The following is a 16,787-nucleotide window of genomic DNA, read 5'->3' as shown; positions in this document are numbered from 1 at the left end:
CCCCATTCTTGTCTTCCTTCCTTCTTAATGTCCGGAACTCATATTTTGTTGATATAAACCAGTCAAGGTAAACTCACTCTGCTTTGCTGGGGACTGTTTTAGTCCAATGGTTCTCAAGCATGCATCCGAATCACCTGGAGAGCTTGTTAAAACACAGGACTCTTGGGCTCACTCCAGAATTCCTGATTAAGGAGGTCTGGGGTGGACTCTAAGAATTTACATTTTTAACAAGTTCCCAGGTGATGCTGATGCTGCTGGGCTAGGAACCATACTTTGAGGACCATTTGTTGAGCAGCGATCAGGTTCTCAAAATTGGCAGCACGTTGAAATTACCTGGAGGCTCTAATATCCAGACACTGATATAATAAAAGATACTGATATTCAGGCCCAAAACACAAGCTCCAGGGACAATTTCTTGCCTTGATTCTTATACACAAATGGCTCTGAAAATATGGGCTTCTTACTTTGATAAATTTGTCCCCGTTATCAACTTCTTGGGTGTGCATTCACATGACTGGACTCTTTTGTATAACTTTTCTCCCAAAGGGTAACTATTTCCTCTCCAGATTTACAGTCCTTTTAAATTTTAAGTTATTTTTTCTTCTGAAATGCTTTACAGTTTTTTACACGGCAAATTGAGAGTCTGACTTTCCTACTTGGGTATTTGATGCGAGGGATAAGTAGTCTTTGGCATGATTTTTCCAAAAGAGACAAATATGGAGGTCTGCATAATATGGAGAAATCTTTCAGAAAGAATTTAAGATTATTTGGAACGTTTATAGATTTTTCCTCAGCATTTAAGAATTAACAGGAATCGGCTTTAAACATATGCTCACTATAAAGACGGGGCTACTGATATTTGCAAAGAGCCAGCATGATAAGTTAGGATTGGTATATAAAGGCTGCAGTGAATTATCATATTGGTTACCCATGTATTGATTTATTGAATTGATATATTCCACTATTTGTTAAATAAAATGGCTCTTTGGAAGTCTTTCATTATTTCTTGTAAAACTGTGACTGACGTAATTGTTAATTAACTTATATTTTATTTTCTTTATGAAGACATTTGTGAGAAACATATGTGTGTGTCTTTTAGTTTATGATGTTATACTATATCATATGTGTCTTTGTAAATAGCATTACATTTCGAGAACACGGTGAAATTTAAAAAATAATAAAAATGAAATTAAGGAAGTATAATTAATATTAATGATCTCCTTAGAAATATACTAGTGCTGTGAACTTTGTTGTAATTGGTATAACTTATTATTTACTTATAATTGTTTTCATTTTTATGAAGTAATTCCAATTTTCTCATTATTATTATTCAGCATAAAAGAATTAAAAAGAGTTCTTAAAATTCTACAATCGTAAGATTAAAAGAGAGTTTATATAGATGATGTTTTCCTTAGGCAACTAAAAATATATGCGTATTTTATCTGTGGCATAACAGTACAAGTAATGCGGTTTCTGGGATAATAAGGTTGGGGTTCAGATTCTAGACTTTAAAAACTGTATCATCATTGCTATTTTTCAGAATCGTCTCTATATATCTAGTCAAGTTTTTATAAGAATGTAGTGAGTACATACACAGCTTCATAAATGTATAAACTATATTCATAACATCATTTTATATTTCGTAAGAAAGGTTACTTTCGAAGACATGATAAAATGCAATTTAAGAGTGATTATTTCATACCAGTTATGAGAAATACTTTCTGTAAGTAACAGAAGGGCATGCAGAATTTTAAAATTGAGGAGTATAGATAAGACAGATTTTAAAAATTAGGTGTCGTTTAAAACAGAGTGGAATGACCATAAAGAAGTTACAGTGTTATCTGGGCACAGACAAGGGAGACTTGAAAATGCGCAAAGAAAAAAAGTGTTATAAGAAAGTTTTTGAGCTGGCTTTAAAGAGCTGCACAGAATTTCACTAAGCAAAGATAAAGTGGCAGTTATACCCATCATGGAGGAATGGTAAACATTAGTTTTATTCCATAAAAATAATAACTTGGAGCAAGTGGTTGGCAGGGAAATGTTTGATCCCTAGATTCAGTGCCTTGGTGAGTGGGGGAATGATGGTACCAAAAACAGAAATGAGGATCTCTTGAGAAGGAGATGATTTGCAAGACAGCAGATAAGAAAGACAAGAAAGAAAAATATCTGAGAGGGAACATTCTATTGTATTGAGAAATGTAAACCATCAAGAGTGTGTGTGTGTTCCCTGTGGCTAGAGGAAATCATGGATGCCAAAGGGGCAATGCAGTCTCTCAGCTGTAAGAGAAGTGCATGGCTACAGAACCTTGAAGAGCATCTTCCTTCAGTATAGCAGCACCAGAAAAGGGAAAGAAAAGTGAACAGTGGCTTGGAAGAAGGCTGAGATGCAGGGCCACATGGGTGGCTGAGAGGATAAGAAGATGGGTAGAGCTTTTGGTTTTCCCTTAGGGCACAGTTCACGCCATATTGGAACTAAGGTGATTTGTGGCTAGACATTTTGCCTGCTAGAAGTAAACATTTTTTCCTCTCTGGGGGAAGATATCTTCAGATCCTCAGATGCTCTGCCTATTTCCCGATGGAATGTGTACAAACAAAACAAAACAAGGTAAACCTAGAATTCTACACTCAGTAAAAATATTGTTCAAAAATGAAGACAAAATAAAAACATTTGCAGACAAACCAAGAGAATTTGTCATCAGCAGAGTCACACTAAAGGAAATAATAAAGGAAATTCTACAGCCAAAGGGAAAATAGTCCTAGATGGAAATAAGGAAATGCATTAGTGAATGAAAAGCTGAAAGATAAATGTATGAATTAATTTAATTGAATAATGGCTATATAAAATAATGTTTATGGCCTTAATATATATAGATAATAATATACAAAATTAATAACATAAAAAGCAGGAGTAGGGGGCACTTCCATAACATCATGTTAAGTACCTCTAGAAATATGCTTCTCCATAAAAAATATCAAATAAATTTTTCAGAACTCTGGAAATTAACTAAAGGAGGTTCAAGAAAAATGCTCTTTCTTTCATACTTGCCCCAACCCCATGCTAATCTATTCAGATCCACAACTGACTTGGAACCCAACAGCCTTGCAATCTCTGTTACTGTAAAAATCAGCAGTTTAGTAGACACTGAAAGGGTATAAAGGGTTTGGATCTCCTCAAAAGTTCAATCCCCAGATAATTATCACCATTTGACTGGAAGCTTGCTGAAAAATACCATTCTCAGGGCTTGTCATTATATGACCTGACTCAGAGCTTACTCTGTGTCGACAGCATTATTCTCGAGGTAGTTGTTAAAAATAATTGGCTGCAATCATTTGAAATTACCTGAGACCATTACAAAGTGTGGCAAACAGGAAGCTGACCAAAACACTCAAAAAGGAAACCTGGGGAATGAGGACCATAGGGGACTTTGAAATGATCTACAGTGTTCCTTTGAATCTACGAGGTATGCATATGCACAAGGCTGTGGGCATGCCCAGAAGATACCTGAGAAGGCCCTGTACAAAGAGGAAGTGAAGGCCAAGACAGATAAACTGCTTACGAGAGCATGGTAAGCATGCCCCAAAACATATACAGAGCCCTTCAGCAAGGCTAGAAGCTGTATTGGTTCAGTACATTTAAGGAAATCTCTATGCAATCATTAGGTGACCACAAAGCTAACCAGGCAGACTTCAGTGGCTGCACACACAAATGAATAAAGATGCTAAAGAATTATTCCATGGTCTTACTTAAAAACAAATACCAACAAAATGTCTGTAAACAGAAGCAACAGCAAACTGTAGGGGAAGAGATATGATTTCCTGAGTTTCCACATTATTCAAAATGCGCAGTTTTAATCAAAAAAATTAAGAAACACAAGAAACAGGAAAGTATGGCTCACACATATGAAAATAAAGCAGTCAAAAGAAACTTTCCTTTAGGAAACCAGATATTGAGCTTACTAGACAAATACTTTAAATCAGCTATTATAAATATGTTCAAAGAACTAAAGGAAACTTTGTCTAAAGAATTAAAGTAAGAGAAAAATGTCTTATCAAATATAGAATATCAATAGAATCGAAATTAGAAAAAGAACCAAATAGATATTCTGGAGTTGAAAAGTTCAATAACTAAAATGAAAAGTTCACTGGAAGGGATCAACAGCAGATTCAAACTAGCAAAAGAAAAAGCCAGCAAACTTAAAGGCAGACCTGTGAGATACCTAATTAAGAATACCAACATAAACATAATAGGATTCCAAGAGCAGAGGAGAGAGGAGAAGGGGCATAAATAATATTTGAAGAAACAATTGTTGAAAAATTCCCAAATTGATGAGAAATATGAATCTACAAATCAAGGAACTCAAAGAACTTTAAGTAAAATAGGCTCAAAAAATTCCCCACCAAGAAACATCATAGTCAAACTACTAAAAGCTGAAGGCAAAGAAAAAAATCTTGAAAGCAGCAAGAGAAAAGTGGCTTATCGTGTTTAGGGATCCTTAATAAGATTAACAACTCACTTCTTATCAGAAAGCATGGAGGCCAGAAGGCAGTGGAATGATATATTCAAAATGCTGAAAGACTCCCAACCATGAATTCCATATCGAGCAAAACCATCCTGCAATAAAAATAAGAAATTATGCCATTCCTAGATAAACAAAAACTGAGAGACTCCATTGCCAGCAGACCAGTTCTGAACGAAATACCAAATGAAGACTTTCAGGCTGGAATAAAAGGACACTAGACAGTAACTCGAATCCATATGAGGAAATAAAGAACACAGATAAAGGTAAATGCATAGGTATGTATAAAATACAGTATAAAGTATGCTTGTTTGTAATTTTTTTCTTCTATTTGATGAAAAAGAGGTGCATAAAGCAATAATTATAAAATTGTGTTGATGGGCCAAAATATATAAAGATGCAATATGAATGGCAGTATTAGTACATAGAAGGTGGGAAGGAGAAGAGCTCTATTGGAACAAAGTTTTGTATATAATTGAGATGAAGTTGATATTTAACTGAAATTGCTTTAAGATCTAATGTTAACTGCAATTTCCAAGTCAACTGCTAGGCAAAGAGTACATAAATATAAAGATATTTAGTAAAATAAAGAACAAGGCTATTAAACTGATAAATTAGAAAATAACTATTTAACAAAGAAGGAAGTTATGGAAGTTTAGAAAACAAGCAAAAAGGCATATAGAAAACAAATAGCAGAAGTGTAGACATAAATCTTACCTTATGAGTCATTATTTTAAATGTAATTGTGTAAACACACCAATCAAAAGGCAAAGATTGGAAGAATGTACTTAAAAAATGCATGCTGTGTATAAAAAAAGTGCTGTGTATGAGACACACTTTAAATTCAAAAATACAAAAAATTAAAATGATAAGGTAGAATTGCATCCTGAAGTAGCAACATTTAGATTAAATATATTTGAACTAAATACTAAAGTCAAAGACAAAGATAGTCAGACGGGATAAAAAGTAACACAAACAGGGGGGCTGGCCCCGTGGCCGAGTGGTTAAGTTCGTGCACTCTGCTTCAGGTGGCTCAGTGTTTTGTTGGTTCGAATCCTGGGCGTGGACATGGCACTGCTTGTCGAGCCACACTGAGGCAGCGTCCCACATACCACAACTAGAGGGTCCCACAACTAAGAATATACAACTATGTACCAGGGGGCTTTGGGAAGAAGAAGGAAAAAAATAAAATCTTTAAAAATAAAAAAAGCAACATAAACAAAACAACCCCAACCGTATGGTGCTTACAAGACACACGCATTAAATAAAAAGGATTCAGCAAGGTCAAAAATAGGATGGTAAAAAAAAAAATTCATCCCATCCCAAAAGCAAAAAAAGAAAGCTGATGTAACAATACTAACATTAGGTTCAAAACATGACTAGAGATAGAAGATCATTTTATGATAATAAAATATTCATTATCCCGAACATAGCTTACAGTTCTAAGTTTGCGTATCTCTTATAATTTATCCTTAAATATATAAATAAAAATTTGCAGAATGACCAGAAAGGCACAGATAAGTCCCCAATTAAAATGGGAGATTTTAACACACCTCTCTCAGAAACAGATTAAACAGACAAAAATCAGTAAGTATAGAGAATAATTAACAATATAATTAGCAAATGAACGAATTCACATATCTAGAACTCTGAACTGGTGCTGTCCAGTAGAAATATAATGCAAGCCGCATGTGTAATTCTAAAATTTTTTAGTAGCCACTTTACGCAAAAAGAAAAATAGGTGAAATATTTCTAATAATATATTCATCTAACTCAATATATACAAACTTTTCATTTCAACATGTACTTAATATAAAGCTGAGATATTTTGTGTTCCTTTTGTATAATCAATCTTCAATATCCAGTGTTAATTTTACATTTCACCTTTCAATTTGAGCACTACATTTCCCTTGGAAATAGTTGTTCTCTATTTAGACTTCATAAAATTTAAATTGATAGATTCATATACCGAAGTTGGTCCAAATGTACTTAAGGGTCCAATACCAAAAATATTGTTTTCTTTTCGTATTCACATCTTATTGACAAACTTGCTCATTATTTTTAGAAAACTCACGTTAATATTAAAGCAAAAGTATATCAGTTTCAAGCTACATTTGTACAGGTTAAAGAAATCCTCTAACACTTTCATCAACTTATCATTAAATGGATATATCAGAAATTGAAAAGCAACTCTAAATTCATCATTGTCGACAAAGCATTCTTCAAATATTTCTTGTAAATTTGTAGACAATTTACATAATGCTGTAAATTATATTTAAATTAACCTTCATATTGATTTATGTTGAAAACATGGAATGTCACTACTATTATTGATTTCTGTTATAAAAAGCTTCAATTTCGACATAAATTGTTGTACTTGTCACCTTCCTGACCTAGTCACAAAGTTACAACTAAGCTTTTTCATTTCTTGAAGCTTCAAATTTAGCTTGTTTATATGCAGTATGATATTAGTATAGGTGAAAAAATCTAGATTATACTGCCAGTTTTTTCTTTGATTATTGATTATTTGGTAAGCATTCCTTTTGTTTCAAGAAAATCTGGAATTGAGGTTAACAGTACGTTAAATCTTTATAGAACTCTTCCACTATTCAACCAACAAGTTTTGGCAAAGAACATGTGGTCATTATATTTATTGCCTTCTCCTTCTTTCAGTGGTTCCATAAACTGGACCTGACTCATAGCATTGTTATGTATATATTGAATGGCTTCAACAGCTGAATCTATGAAACTTTTCATGGATTTTAACCATAATGGTCCACAGTACTTTTAACAATGGTGGCCCATAGTACTATAGTATGGATATACTATAGAGAATCCCACATGTGATAAATCAATTTGAGACATAAATATGACCAGGTAGAAATATGACCCAAAATAAATAGATACGTTTTGGTAAAAATTCCATCTCTTTTTTTAATAAAAATTAAGCATAGAAAATAATAGATATTATAAATCATTAAATATTGGTGACTGATCATACTGACAGTTTCTTCTCTGATTATCAATTATTTGGTAAGATAATACCAAAGGCTTGTCTTTGAAGACTCTAATCAAAAAGTCAAAGTCACCACATTGGACAAAGCTGAAGTTCTACTCTGATTGCCATCTCTTTACTAAAGAAAATTTTATGTCCCACACATCTCTTCTGTCAGAATCTACCTCCCCTGAAATCCAGTTGGGAAACAAAATCAAAAGAAATTCTGGTTCATTTAACAATGATATAATAACTGTTAAATTTAGATTTATAATAATAGAAAAACTTTAAATCCTATAGTTTCCAATTCGTCTTTCATAATCCTGATTTGCACAAGCTCAAAACCCAGATTACGAAGTGTAGCATCATTCTTTTAATGTTCTAGAACAAATAAAACCAGTCTTGCTCCATATGATATTAACCTTTTACAATGCCTTCTGACTTCAACTGTCCTTGATTTATCATATTCTTAGTGCAAAATAATTCCTTTCTTAAGATTAAATTGCATCTCTCTCTTTCTCTGAATTTGGAAATTTATGTTAGCTGAGCTCTTTGGTTCCAAACATTGTACTAAAACCTGAGATGCTTGAGATAGAAAAGACACACCTCCACTCTCAATGGTCTCACAGAATAATAGGAAAAGTGGTTTTTAAGCAAGTAATTACAGCAGGACTAATACTGCCAGGTATACTGTTCACCTATCTGATGTCAACCCGATCATGGGCAGGGTTGGCGGGACACCCAAAGACTAGCCGCAGAAGGATGTCCTTACTAACCTTGAACTTGAAGGGACAAAGGAAGGAGGCTGGGTTATAGGAATCTAGGAAAAGCTGGAGCTATAGCAGAGGCAATCTCCAAAGGTAGAAAAGCCCTTAAGAGAGCATAACTCCCAGCCAGAACCATGGTGAGGCAGAGAGAGAAGGGCCTGGCTTATGGAAGTAAATACCCTAAACCTTCTTTGCTCCCACCTTCCAATCTCCTGCTAGCGTCTTACATTAGCCAAATCTAATTGGAAGTCAGAAGCTGATGGAACCTGGGTGATGCATTCTATAGAGATCCTCAGAATTGAAACTATTATGCAAACAGTGGAGTGATAAAAAAAGAGGCAGTTAATGAAGGGAAAGATGTGCTTGGATTTCCTTTTTTACGGAAGTTATTGGTAACAGTGACTGATTGGAGTGGTGCATCACCTTGTGCATGGACCTATCTCATTGAAATTTTCTAAGTGATGAGTAAGGAGTGAGTTAGGAAGGACAGGAGAGGAAAGACTGTATGATTTGATGTGATACATGTATGGTGTAAACGCAATACAATTTGATGATTAATTGGAAGTGCCGGGTGAAAGACAAACAGCCAGGAAAGACCACCATTAGTTTTTAACTTGGAAATCTGGATTAGCAGAAGTCCGATTAAGAACTTTCTGTGGACACAGAAAAAGATGCCTGATTTTATTTTTTCGTTCTTTAGTTTAAGGTGCTAGCAGGCATCTAAGTAGATGTCCTTCATCTCCTTAACTTGGTCTTATGATCTTTTTTGTTTGTTTGTTTCCAGCTTTATTGAGAAATAATTGACATATAACATTGTGTAAGCTTAAAGTGTAAAAGTAGTGATTCTATATCTGCATATATTGCAAAATGATTACCACAATAAGATTAGTTAACATATCCATCATTGAGATCTATTATTGTCTGCCTCAGGCTTCTTACCCTGGCCTCATCATCAACCCACTCTCCCATCCGTCCAACAAATATATTTATTCTACAAATGTGACTCTATTTCTTGCCATGGTGCCCATTCAAAAGTCTCCTAACCATCTTTCCAGACTTAGTTGGATGTCAGCTCTTCTGGGAAACATTCCCTGATCCCTTTCTCCAATCTAATTCAAATACTTCTTCTCTAGATGTTATCTGTATTATAGCCCATGTCCCAGAATACCATCAATATTAATTTACTTATCTGGCTTCTTCATGATACTGTAAGCATCTCAGGGGAAAGGGTGCTAATTTGACTCTTTTAGTCAACACCTAGAATCGTGCTGATCTCATTTCAGGTGATTATGAGAAAAGAGGGACACTATGAATGATGAAAAGACAGCAAAGTTGAAACATTTAATATTTGTACCAAAAGAGAAGAATCCTTAAAAGATAAAGGGAAGCTGAAGGCAAAGCCAAAGGAGATTGGTGGCAATAATAAAATTTTGAGGATAAAATTAGTTCTCTTTTCTAAGGTGCTATAGATAGTATTTTTGTGCTTTTGTGGATTATTTCCTTATACATTATGTTCTTAACTCATATGCACAGATTTATTACTTTATTAACTTTGGATATATTTTACATGAGATGTATGAAGTTTCTTGTAAAACAGAAGAAAGTCATAGAAAAGTGTCTTGAGCTAGAATTTCTTTGGGGCAATCACTAGGTTTAAAATTAAATTTTCCCGTATTCTTTTTAAAGTAGAGATCTAAATTTCCTTCCCGGGATTACTTTTCAGTCTCTTTTAAATTAAATACAAAGTTTTCTAAGCAAACACAGTCCTACTGTTGGCTAGAATGTCACAAACTCAAAATAGTATTCAGGGAAAGCTTTTAGTGAGTTAATTAGAAAAATGTAGATTTTAAAAATTAGATGATTTTTTAAAAATTTTATTTGTTAAATTATTTTTAAATTAAATTCAATAATTTAATTTTTTGTCAACAAAATTTCAAAAAATATATATATGAACACTCAATAGTTCCAGTCAGTTGAATTAGCATATTTCAAAGCCTAGCGTAAAATGAAAGGACTGGATATATTTTTTATGAAAAGAGAAAATCTGTTCGTAAGTTTTCCTGGACTAGACCCCTTCACCGTTCATGTTTAAATCAAAAAAGATTTCTCTTTTAGCAGTGCTTAACTGGTATAGCTTGTACCATTACCATTTCATTACTAGAATTGCCTTAGTATAGATTCCAGTTGTCATATTCTGTCCTCATATTAGAAAAACAGAGATTGGGCCAGAAAACACTATGGTGATTTTTTTTATATTTTAAAATACTTCTAACATGATCTGCATCTTTTATATATTCAGAATTTAGGTTGGCCTTTCCATCACAATCCAACGATGCTATAAATAACCAGTAACAGCAATTGCTGATGAGCAAGGCTGTAAAATAAGGTAAAGGTCAAAGAATGATAATTCATGTTCAGCCCTAACAAAGTATACAAGGTATTCAAATACTGATATTGAACTCTGGTGGCAAAGCTCAGGGAAGAAATGGCACCATGTGAATCCCCTCACGTAAATGTGATTGTGAAGAGGTTAAGAACTAGAAACAAGTTACTTGCTCTCTCAACGAGTATATAAATCCAAGGGTCAGCTTTCTGTGTATAACAAGTAGATAGTTTTAGACATCATAGCTCTTACTTACTTGTGCGCTATTACTAATTTAATCTCTAGCTCAGCACAGTGTGGCTTTAAAAAACAGTTTAGGGGGCCCGCCCCATGGCCAAGTGGTTAAGTTCACACACTCCGCTGTGGCGGCCCAGGGTTTCACTGGTTCAGATCCTGGGTGCAGACATGGCACCACTCATCAGGCCACGTTGAGGCGACGTCCCACGTGCCACAACTAGAAGGACCTGCAACTAAGATATACAACTATGTACCGGGGGTATTTGGAGAGAAAAAGTAATTAAAAGAAAAAAAAAAAAGATTGGCAACAGTTGTTAGCTCAGGTGCCAATCTTCAAAAAAAAAAGGGTTTAAAGGTAGAAGTGCTTGAAATCTCAAGACAGCATAGCCTTTTACATCTGGAAAGTTATTTTCAAAATACAGGAATCATTTAAATTTTGAGCATAGGACACCTTCTCAATTTTTTTCAGACCATGGTAATATTGAAAGAGTCAGAATCTGACTGGAAAACCTTGACTCATTTGCATACTTGTGATTGTCATTTACATCTGACAAGCCAATTACCTGTTAACGTACACTCCTTGTACATTTCTTTCAGCTCCTACACTAGCAGGCTTATGCTGATTTTAGATTATACAATAAGCAAAACTCCTTTTCACAGGAAGATATCTGCAGGCAGTCTCTCCATTACAGATACTACTTTTTTGAGACAGTCCTACAGTTCTGCTCACTGTCATTTCTCCTTTGACTTTCAGTTCCTATATTCCTACAACTAAATTAACTAGCCAATCAATAGGAAAGGAGGCTTGAATATAGCTGTGCTTCTTGATCTTTTTCGTGTCATGGAACCTATAGGAAATGATAACATTGATAAGATAAACTGGGTAAATTGGAGGGATTTGAGAGTGCGTTTATATATAAAATATTTAAAATGAAAGTCTTCATGTTTTCTTTATATAATTATGGTAACAGAAATAAAGCAAAGTATTGGAAGATATTAAAGATTGGGTTTGAATAGAACTAATTTTTTTTTTTCAAAAATGTAGTAAGAACTTGAATTTGCTTCCTATTGAAATTAATCTTTTGTGTGTGTGTGAGGAATAGTGACCCTGAGCTAACATCTGTTGCCAATCTTCCACTTTTTGCTTGAGGAAGACTGTCATTGAGTTAACATCAGCTCCAGTCTTCCTCCACTTTGCATGTGGGATGCTGCCACAGCATGGCTTGACCAGAGGTGTGTAGGTCCGCACCTGGGATCAGAACCCGCAAACTCTGGGCCGCTGAAGCAGAGCACTTGAACTCAACCACTATGTCAATGGGCCGACCTCAAAATGAATCACTTTTGAAATGTTTTATTGTGGTAAAATATATGTAACATAAAATTTTACATAGATAACAAGCATTCCTTTTCTCCACATCCTGACAACACTTATTTTCTGTTTTTTTGTTTTTTGATAATAGCCATCCTAATGCGTGTGAACTGATATCACATTGCGGTTTTGATTCTGATTTGTATTTCTCTAATGATAGTGACATTGACCATTTTTATATGCTTATTGGTAATTTGTATGTCTATTCAAGTCCTTTGCCCACTTTGAATTTGGTTTTTGTTTTTTGTTGTTGAGTTGTAGGAGTTCTTTATGTATTCTGGATATTAATCTCTTAGAATATGATTTGCAAATATTTTCTCAGATTCCATGGGTTGACTTTTCACTTTGTTGATAGTGTCCATTGATGTATGAAAGCTTTCCTTTTGATTTATTCCAATTTATCTATTTTTTTCTTTTGTTGCCTTGTGTTTGGTGTCACATCCAAGAAATTGTTGTCACATTCAATATCATGAGGGTTTTCTTCCGAGAGTTTTATAGATTTTTGTGTTTAAGGCTTTGATTTAGTTGAGTTACTATTTGTATGTGATGCAAGGTAAAGGTCAAACTTCATTATTTTCCATGTAGATATCCAGTTTTCCCAGCACAATTTGTTGTAAAGACTGTCCTTTCTCCATTGACTAGTCTTGGTACTCTTGTTGAAAATCCTTTGACCATATATGTGAAAGTTTATTTCTGTGCTCTCTATTCTATTCCATTGGTTTATATGTCTGTCTTCATGACAGTACCACACTGTTTTGATTCCTGTAGCTTAGTTTTAAGTTTTGAGATCAAGAAATGTGAGTCCTCTAACTTTGTTCTTCTTTTTCAGAATCATTTTGGCTATTTGGGGTCCCTTGAGATTACATGTGCATTTTAGGATGGACTTATTTATTTCTGTAAAAAACATCCTTGGGGTTTTTGTAGGGATTGCATTGACACTATAGATTGCTTTGTGTAATGTTGACATCTTAACTGTATTGTCTTCCAATAAATGAACAAGGTTTGTTTCCATTAATTTGTCTTCTTTAAATTTTTTCAACAATGTTTTGCTGTTTTCAGTGTGCAAGTCTTTTGCCTCTGTGATTAGATTTATTCCTAAGTATTTTATTCTTTTTGATGTGACTCTAAGTGGAATAGTTTTCTTAATTTCTTTTTTGGATTGTTCATTGTTAGTGTTAAAATACAACTGATTTTTGCATGCTGACTTTGTATTCAACTTTGCCAAATTTGTCTACCAGTTCTAAGAGGTTTTTTTGTGTGAAATCTTTAACTTTTCCTACATGTAAGATCATGTTGTCTGCAAACAGATAATTTTACTACTTTCTTTGCAATTTAAATGTCTTTTATTTCTTTTTCTTGCCTAAGTTCTCTGGTTAGGAACTTTCAGCAATATATTAGATAGCAGTGTTGAAAGTGATCACCCTTTTCTTGTTCTTGATATTAGAGGCAAAGCTTTCAGTCCTTTACCGTTTGAATGTGATATTAACTGTGGGCTTTTTATATATGGCCTTTATTATGTCAGGTAGTTTCCTTCTACTCCTAGTTTGTTGATTGTTTTTATCATGAACCAGTGTTGAATTTTGTCAGATGCATTTTCTGCATCAATTGAAATGATCGTGTGGTTATTTTCCTTCATTCTGTTAATGGGGTGGGTTACAATGATTGATTTTTGTATGTTAAACCATCCTTCCATTCTAGGAATGAATCCCACTTGATCATGGTGTGTGTGTGTGTGTATGTGTATTTTTTTTTTGCTTCTCTATTCTGCTTGCTAGTATTTTGTTGAGAATTTTTGCATTAGAGATAAATTCGTCAGGAATATTGATCTGTAGTTTTTTTGGATCTTGTTTCTTTGTCTGTCTTTGCTATCAGGGTAATACAGGCCTCATAGAGTGAGTTAGGAGGTGTTCTCCCCTCTTCAATTTTTTGAAAGAGTTTGAGAAGGATTAGTATTAGTTCTTCTTTAAATGTTTGGTTAAATTAGCCAGGGAAATCTGGTCCTGAGCTTTCTTTGTGGGAAGGTTTTTGATTACTGATTCATCTCCTTACTAGTTCGAAGTCTGTTCACATTTTCTATTTCTTCATGACCCAGTCTTCGTAGGTTTCCTTTTCATCTAGGCTATCCAGTGTGTTGGCATATGCTCTTATAATCCTCTTCCTGTGTTTTTGTATGCTTTGTGATATTTTTGGTTGAAAATTGGGCATTTGAATAAACAACCATCTCTCCTAGTCTTTGCCGTTTGACTCTGTGTCAGGAAGCCCTTTGCTAGTTCGCTGTGCATGTTCTAAGTGGTGGGATCAGCCCAAGGAGAAAACCTAAGGCTTTTTTTCAGTTCTCTTCTGAACATACATCTTGGCTAGGCCTGTGTTTGTTTTTTTGTTTTTTGGCTTTTTATTGAGGCAGATTAGCCCTGAGGTAACATCCACTGCCAATCCTCCTCTTTTTACTGAGGAAGATTGGCCCTGAGCTAACAACTGTGCCCATCTTCCTCTATTTTATATGTGGGACACCTGCCATAGGATTACTTAATAAGCAGAGCATAGCTCTCCACCCAGATCCAAACTGGTGAACCCATGCCAAAATGGAGCATGCAAACTGAAACACTATGCCACAGGGCTGGTGCCCTCTGTGTTGTTTTCTTTGATTCCTCCATTTCCATGAATGCTTTTTAAATGTCTTAATTTCTTCATGATCCCACCCAAGCTTCTCGTTGGGCTCTTAGATGGTCTATTGCCTGTCTCCACCTGTAATCTTTTGTCCCAAGTATCTGTAGGTCTTAGTCTCTTTACAGCTTTCCTAGGCAGTGTCTGCTGCCTCTCTCTGCCTCAGATTCCAGTTGCATCACTCTTTTCCAACCTGACTGAGTTAGGTGATACAGAGACTGCTCCTTCAGGTAGACCCCAAACAGGTTAGAATCTGGGCAAGGGTGAGCAAAAATGCCAGAGGATTTGCTAGTATTTTGAACATGGCTTTTTCTTGACTGCACATTTGTTTGGTGCTGTAGACCTTTGAATATGTTTCAGAGCTCAAGTAAGTTTTCTTTTAGACAGACTTTTGGTCGGTTTTTGGGTCTCCATGAGGGATAAAGGACCAGAACTACCTATCTCACCATTATACTAATGTCAGCCTGCTGTTTTCTGGGAAAGCATTTAATGATAAAAATTTCTCTTTAATTACTACTTTAGCTTCATCCTACAAACTTTGTTGTGTTTTTTCATTATCCTCTAGTTCAAAATATCGTATAATTTCCTTTGTGATTTTTCTCTTTCACTCAGTGATATTTTAGAAATAAGTTGTTTAATTTCCACATTTCTAGGTTTGTCGAGAAGTTTCACTATTTATTCTTTATTTAAAGTGTTATAAGACAACATTTTGTAAAATTTCAGTCTTTTGAAATCTGTTCAGAATTTTTATGGCCCAACATATGTTGGTAAATGTTCCATGTGCTGTTCAAAATAATGTGTATTATGAATTCGGGTATAATGTTTTATAAATCTAATTAATTTAAGATGGTTGATAGTTTAATTTTGATTTTATGTGTTCTTACTGACTTTAATATCTACTTCTTATAGCCGTTACTGAGAAAGATTGTTAATATCTAAAACTATTACTGTGGACTTGTCTCTTCCTTAATTTATGTCAGTTTTGCTTTCATGTATTTTAAAATTCTATGTTAATAAAATAAATATTTACATTTAATACATGTTCCTGATGTATTCAAATTTTTATAATTATAGAGCATCCTTCTTTATTTTTAGTAGCACCTTCAGTCTTGAAATCTATTATATCTGATATTAATTTAATCAGTTTAGCTTTCTTATAGGTTGCAGTATTCCTTTTCCAGTTATTTATTTTCAGTCTACATGTGTCTTTGTATTTAAACTAAACAACATGTAGTTGTTTCTTGCTTTTTTATTCTATCCAGAAATCTCTGTCTTTTGATGGAGTGTTTATTCCATTTACATTTAATGTAATTATTGATATGCTTATACTGAGGCTTTTCATTTGGCTAATTGTTCTTTTATTTGTCTTGGTTTTTAAAATTCCCTCTTTCTATCTTTCCTGTCTTCTTTTTTTATTCAAAAATTTTCTCATTCTGTTTTACTTTCTCCTTTTTCTTTTTTTTTATTGCAGTAACATTGGTTTATAACATTATATAAATTTCAGATGTACATCATTACAATTCAATTTCTGTGTTGATTACATGATGTTCACCACCCAAAGACTGATTACAATCCATCACCACACACATGTGCCTAATAACCCCTTTCACCCTCTTCCTTCCCCCCTTCCCCTCTGGTAACCACCAAGGGTATTATGCTAAGCAAAATAAGTCGCGGGGAGAAAGTCAGATACCATGTGATCTCACTCATAAATAGAAGGTAAGAACAGCAACAAACAATCACATAGAGACAGAGATTGGATTGGTGGTTTCTTTTCCTTTCTAGCTATATCTCTTTCCAATTTTTAGTGGTTGCTTTGGGATTACAATAAACATTGCAGATTTACCCAGTGTAC

The 16,787-nt window shown here is 34.3% G+C and overlaps 1 protein-coding gene across 1 annotated transcript in view; it reads left to right on the top strand.

Moving 5' to 3' along the window:
* MALRD1 (MAM and LDL receptor class A domain containing 1) overlaps positions 1-16,787 on the top strand; it is a 653,802-nt gene that overhangs the window by 228,277 nt on the left and 408,738 nt on the right. The gene's annotated exons all lie outside the window — the stretch shown is intronic.

This window comes from Equus caballus, chromosome 29, assembly GCF_041296265.1.
Source record: "Equus caballus isolate H_3958 breed thoroughbred chromosome 29, TB-T2T, whole genome shotgun sequence".
Taxonomy (NCBI): Eukaryota; Metazoa; Chordata; class Mammalia; order Perissodactyla; family Equidae; genus Equus; species Equus caballus.
The sequence above is the reverse complement of the archived record's forward strand: the minus strand, read 5'-3'. Positions and strand labels throughout refer to the sequence as shown.